The sequence below is a fragment of the Bombus bifarius genome, unplaced genomic scaffold (genome assembly GCF_011952205.1).
Source record: "Bombus bifarius isolate JDL3187 unplaced genomic scaffold, Bbif_JDL3187 scf7180000008311, whole genome shotgun sequence".
Lineage (NCBI taxonomy): Eukaryota > Metazoa > Arthropoda > Insecta > Hymenoptera > Apidae > Bombus > Bombus bifarius.
In genome coordinates, this window is record NW_022884584.1 from 2,427 (window position 1) to 9,682 (window position 7,256).

Here is a 7,256-nt window from a genome sequence, read left to right on the forward strand (position 1 = left end):
TTCAATAACGAATCCGCGGTCGACGGGATAATAGATGAACGTGCTCACAAAATCTAAGTCGGACGCGTAATATTCACTGGTCGTAAAGGGTTACTCTATTAGTCGATGGGACCGCAAGAAAGAATGACTTTCCGTCCCGACGATGCCACAGAAGAAAACTATGGTGGGGTATGTCTAAGGACACGAGATCATCGGATTCGTCGGGGATAGTCTTCGTTCGGAAAGTAAGTGAAATTGACATTGCTGCTAATTGGTCAATCTCCATATCGGTAGTTAGAAAAAGATGCTAGCCGCCCTCGAGGGAAAGTTGCTAGTGGGAGACATCGTTCGTTGAAAAAATAGATCTCCCCTAACTTCCCGTAGTTGGGACAAAGACTGTTTGTCCGTTTGAAGGACTTTAGGTAACTAGATCTTAGTGTTTATAACGGCCCTCGGACTAGCTGATCACGTACTGTGGAGACGCGTCGGCATTTGGTAACCATCATACCCGAAGAATAGGATCTGCGTGTGGCGAGCCACAGGACAGAAACCGTTGGAATGTTTACTGTCGCGTGCCGCTACAAATATTTCTTTTAAAGAGAGCTATAGAATTACTCCATACCTTTGTTAAACAAAGCGTTCATCCCGTGACCGCGGCTACGTTCGGCGACTGGCTGTCGCCTCGAGCCCAAACTCATTATCACAACTCGCGAACAATTACAATCGGATTGAATAACTACAATTGTCTAATTACAGCTATAGTAGACTCTAGATTACAATGTTGCGGGATTATCCAAAATTCCAAAGGCTCCGGTGTTCTTTCATCTCCGACATATAAATACCCATAGACTCATGGCTCCGAAGCTCTGTTGTAATGTAACGCTGCCAGAGTGTGGATCTAGATTACTATACACTATACTTATGCTTATATTTATACTTATACTTACAGTTACACTTATACTTAAATATATTTCTGTTACACATCCATCACGCGTTCCTCGAAGAGGTAACTTCAACAAAGGTGGTTGGAAAATTCTTCAGCTTGCTCTTCGTTGCTTCTGGCTCATGTGTTGTCCGTTAATCTGATTGCTGGGATTAGTTTAATTGGCTTCTTTATTTTGTACGTGGCTTTCCATAGGAAATAGTTGGAATTTTCGTACGCAGAAAGTGAATCTATGAATTTTGAGAATTCGTTATTATTATGATCTTTTATTTTACATTCTATTTCCTTTGCAAGTTTGTTTAGATGCTTTTTGCTTTCATATGCTCTATGTTTTTGCCATTTTGCTTTCGCTTTCCTTTTTTTCTCTGATTTTGTCAAGAAGGTCTTGCGGAATTATTTTTGTTTGCCTGTTATTTGGTTCATAAGTAGTAGTTGCCAATGCTACTTCTATAATCTCTGTCAATGTACTGCCTGTTCGCAATGGTGCATATACTGCTAACATCTGGAAGTAATTGCCGTTAGTTTGTATTGTAACGGTGGTTGCTTGAGCGTGTTCCTGATGGATTTGGCTATGTTGGTGTTAAAGGTGGCGATTGATTAGTTACTTGTGCATAACTTCGGCTACCAAAGGTGTTGGTGTTTTCATGATTAGAGTTCTATTGTATTGTTTGCTGTTGGATCTGATTCCGTAATATGTAGTCGCTGTATGTTCTGCTTCGAAGCGTGTACCAGGAGGGTGTGAGGAAAAAGCAACACCAGGTTAATGATCATAGAGATCAACTTTTATCTTAGATATATGATTATTATGATTATATTATTCTTATTTTATACCTAACTAATTTCTAATAAATGTTATATAAAATAAATATTTTTTCATTATTAGAATCCTTTGTAAACTCTATAATTATATTATAATTTAGCTTCCTCAATAAAGAATTTAATAACATTGAAAATTTTTAATCATGGGTAATATTTTAAATGTGACACTATTTACGTATGTTATAGGTAATGTTAATAGTTACACAATTTTTTAATAAATTAAGAAAAAACTAAAAACAAACTTACTTTCCAATATATGCGTCAAATATAAAAGCATTAAAGATATGTGTACATATTTAATTTGAAAATTGTGGTCTTGTTAAACTTGTTTGTTAGTAATAATAATGCATGTTTAATAATGGTTCATAATTAATATTCATTTAAACAATGCTTTCTGTAATAAATGGAGTATTGTATCTACAATACTCCATTTATCTGTATCTGTACATCTGTATCTGCTTGAAATAAATGGTGAGAAATTATAATAAATACATAATATAGTATTAGTTATTGAATAAGTTTACTGCTTTAGTTTATATTCTTTACTTTTAGTGCTTTCACCGAAGAATGGCGCCAAACACAAAATCCTAGCTACTCGATCGCAGTGTTCAATGGTGACCGATTGGTAAAGTACATCTTGCGACATTAAGAACCTTATCTCCTTTACAGCAGTTAACAGACCTGTGTGTACAACTATGGCCTAGGGAAATTAACAGCGTAAAGTCATTAGTGTCTAATTTTATTAATGAAAACTTAAATACATTTTTTATGCTTATTATATATTTTTTTTAAATACTGTATGACTGGAATACTTTGTTAAACATAATATATTAAAAATTGGATTTATATTCAATTACATTCTATTTTCCACCAAGAGTTACGCAATTAATTCGCAATTACTCTCTTCGTTTGGGATCGTTTGGAAGATAATACATTTTCTTACCACTCTTTGACTTGTTTCTGCATCCCTTGGCTGAGTAATCAGGCATTTGAACTAACGTTCCAAACTTAAATGTTAATTCTGTATGTTCTCTATGATGACTGCAAAAATTTGTAATAAACACGAAGTATAAATCACCTTAAAGTAAAAACGGATAACACCATACAGATTTAATTACTAAGATGTGTGTAGCTCAAAATTTGATGTTAATTTAAAATTGTAATATAATTTATTGTTAAACTTTGCAAAAAAGTTGTATTTTCTTTTGAGGTTATCTTTAGCAATCTTATGAAAAGGTTATTCAACTATTATTTATATCTATTAATAAGAGCGACTTTTAATAATATCTTACTTTTTCTTATTATTCTTTATTTCCGTCGTTATATACACTCCAATACACGGTAAATATTATTACACTTTGTTTACAGACAACTTTGTAAACGTATACTTTATACATTTATATCTATACCAATCTGCCATAACTGGTGCAGGAAGCGCTTTTATAAATGGCGGAACCAATCAGCGTTGAACGAATAGATTTGCCACACTGTCCCTGGATCAACTACACATCGCAGGGCTTAACTCTTCAGTCAGGTCTGTAACTGATTCCGAATTTGAAAAATCACCGTACGTGTAATCGATCCAACGATCGAATTAAACTGTCAAAATTTCCAATTAGTTGTGGAATAACAATAATTGTTTGGCCGTTATCTTTTCTGATTGAAGAAAACAGTTACAAAACGAAGTGTATTCATTGAAACTTTTATTGCATACAATTTTGCATAAATAAAATAGTTCTATTTTTTTAGAAGTAGAGTTTTAATTAAACAAGAATATTTATTTTGCTTTAATAAAATAAAAATTGAGTGTTATTAATGTCTTAAGACGAATATTAATGAAAGTAATCTGGGAAATACAATATATTACTCCTAAAACTAAGCTCTGAAATCTGAGCACATATATATGTTAGAGATGAAAGGAAACCGGAGCCTGCCCTTTGGAATTTTGGATAATCCCGCAACATTGTAATCTAGAGTCTACTATAACTGTAATTAAACAATTGTAGTTATTCAATCCGATTGTAATTGTTCGCAAGTTGCGATAATGAGCTTGGGCATATTCCACGTTTTCGCAGAGTCCGACTTAGATTTTTGTGAGCACGTACATCTATCATCCCGTTGACCGCGGATTCGTTATTGAACCTAAGACCAACATCACTAGTATCGCGAGTGTCCAAACGCAGCGGTTGATTGTCGAGTCGGTAGCATCCATACTCGTATTAACAGACCGTACCTTCGTTATAACACGACGATGGCCGATTCCAATGAAGATTCATCAAACGCCCACAACCTTATTCCTGACCCTTCTCTGACATATATATTCTCCGCACCCAAACGTATATTAACTGATAGAGGACAAAGTTTTATTAGCGAACTAATGCAACAATACGAAGAAGCATTTAGAATCAAACACATAAAAACCACTTCATTCCATCCACGATCCAACGGAAGCATAGAACGAACACACGCTGTAATATCCGACATGTTAAAAGCTATACAAAACGACAATGAAACAGAATGGGATCAAAACCTAAATTTTGTGTGTCTAACACTGTGTTTCAGGATGTCACTGGATATACGCTTTTCGAACTAACATTTGGACATAAGGCCAATCTCCCCTCTACCATATCCTAAAGTCCCCAAAGAACATACGTTGATGAAGTTAGATTCAGGAAACGAAAATGGGATGCCAAACTACTTAAAGCCAGAGAAACTCTAATGAAAAGTAAACAAAGATATCAAAGAGATCAAAGGAGAAAAATGATTAAACCTCAATCTATTTTTAAAGAAGGACATTTAGTATTAGTATAACGATCATAAAGAACACAAGTTAGATACTGAATGGCTAGGGCCATACACCATTGAAAAAGTAAAAACCCCTTATTATGAAATAATAGTAAATGACTCGATTAGGAAAATATATGGTAATTGTATTAAACCTTACTTTCCAGGACGATCTTCACCTTCTTCATAGTTAGCTAAGCTAAACGTTATACCTCTTAACGATAGTTCTATATATCAAGAAAAATTAGCTCATGCATACTTATATAGCGAATCTGTAAACATAATTATAGGATTAGATATTAAGGATATATATGCAAAAATCAGCGAAATTAAGAGATTTATACTAATGTTAACAGAGCATTGTAAAAGTGAATGTCCGTATTTCAATGAAATGATTACACGCGCTCGCGAAAGAAATTTAGGCAATTTACTAATGCATATTAAACTTATGACACACACTCGTTATCGAAGAGGGTCATTGAATTTTGTTGGATCCATTTCTAGAAGTCTATTTGTAACTCTGGATGACGATGATTTAGAATTAATAAACAAAAATATAGATAAACTTTTTGATGAAAACAATAAATTAAAAACCAACATAACTTACAAAACAAAACTCAAAACTATAGCTTTACCCTTAATGACAGTTTAGAAGAAATCCTGTACAATCGTATAGAATGCACCTCAATCAAATTTCCAACGAAGTTAACTCTCTTAATTACGAACATAGAATTAGAAGTCTTAAGAAATGGGAACTAAGTGTCTTATAAATTATTAGTTATATTGCTCTAGCATTACTAGGAATATATATGTCGGAGATGAAAGAACACCGGAGCCTTTGGAATTTTGGATAATCCCGCAACATTGTAACCTAGAGTCTACTATAGCTGTAATTGAACAATTGTAATTATTCAATCCGATTGTAATTGTTCGAGAGTTGTGATAGTGAGCTTGGGCTCGAGGCGACAGTCAGTCGCCGAACGTAGCCGCGGTCACGGGATGAACGTTTTGTCTAACAAAGGCATGGAATAATTCTATAGCTCTCCTTAAAAAGGAAATAGTTGTAACACTCGACAGTAAACATTCCAACGGTCTCTGTCCCGTAGTTCGCCACACACAGACCCTATTCTTCGAGTAAGATGATTGCCAGATGTCGATGCGTCTCCGCAGTACATGTTCAGCTAGCTCGAGGGCCCGTTATAGATCTTAAGATTTAGTCAACTAAAGTCCTTCAAACAGACAAACGGTCTTTGTCCCAACTACGGGAAGATAGGGGAGACCTATTTTTCAACGAGCGGCGTCTCCCACTAGCAACTTTCCCTCGAGGGCGGCTAGCATCCTTTTCTAACTACCGATATGGAGATTGGCCAATTAGCAGCAACGTCAATTTCCCTTACTTTCCGAACGTAGGATGTCCCCGACGAATCCGATGATCTCGTGTCCTTAGACACACCCCATTATAGTTTTCCTCCGTGGCATCATCGGGACGGGAAAGACATTCACGCTCGCGATCTCATTGATGAAAGGAGTAACCCTTTACGACCAGTGAATATTATGTTGAGAAATGTTAAGTTGGTATGATCGCTGCTTACTACAAGCTAAGTTGGTACGACTTCTAACGACGCTCTTTTGTCTTAGAAGTCGACCACGTTGTTCTATTGACTTGGAGATTCCTGTGTGGTAAGACGTGTTATAAGACTGAAATATATTGGAGAAAACGAATCTAAGTGAATCGTTATTTTATAAACCCAAAACCTTATTAAATAACAGGTTATGGGCCCAGAGCAGTAAACTGCGGGGAAAACGGTATAATTTTTTTGAGTTTTTTGTGTTTTCTAAGATAATCCGAGAAGAGACCACGCCATGGCCGATCACGACAAAGTAAGTGATGTGGACAGCGATATGAAGCCGGTCCTAAGAAAGGGGAATTACGAGTATTGGAAGACAATGACGGAAGCCTCGCTAATTTTCCTGGGTTGCTGGGAGGCAATAGAACCAGGATTTACGGAAGCGCAAAGGCTGGACCCAGAATGCATGAGGAAGGATAACATGGCACGTGCATATCTTTTCCGACATATTCGCCCCGAATATATCGGAGAAATTAAATCCTTGAAGACAGCGAGGGATTGTTGGAAGGCGCTAGAGGACGTCCATGGAAGGTCCACGTCGATGGACACTGTCCTATGCATACGGGAACTGGGTACCATAGAAAAAACCCCCGATATGGACGTCGCAAAATACTGCGGAAAGATATACGATCTGTGCGAAAAAAATTTCCAACGCAGGTTTAAGAATCGAAGACCACATGATGGCGTGTTTCATCTTAGCCGGCCTCGTGGCGGACCCAAACTACACGACATATCTTAGGACGGTAAGACTCGATAAGAATCTAACCTCGAGGGTCGTGAAATCCGATCTCCTACTTGAGGAAAGGAGAATGGAAGCGGCTATGGGTCCCTCCGAGAAGAACAGTGCAATGGCGGCTTGCAAACAATCGAAGACCAAGCCCTAACAAAATCAAGATGGCGCTAAGAAAAAGCACAAAGACCCAAAGGATAAAAAATGCTATAAATGTGGAAAACGAGGCCACATATCGTACAACTGCCATGAGGGAAAAGAAGACAAGGAAGAGAAAGACCCAGAAAACAAAGTGGAGTAAGGATCGGAAGATAAACCGAGATCCAAGGGACTTATCTCCACACTGGCTTTATCATCTATCAACCACGTGGAA

The 7,256-nt window shown here is 36.8% G+C and overlaps 1 pseudogene; it reads right to left on the bottom strand.

Annotated features, from left to right (window-relative positions):
* Nucleotides 1-753: 753 nt before the first annotated feature.
* Nucleotides 754-2,678, bottom strand: LOC117212514 (annotated as a pseudogene).
* Nucleotides 2,679-7,256: the final 4,578 nt, after the last annotated feature.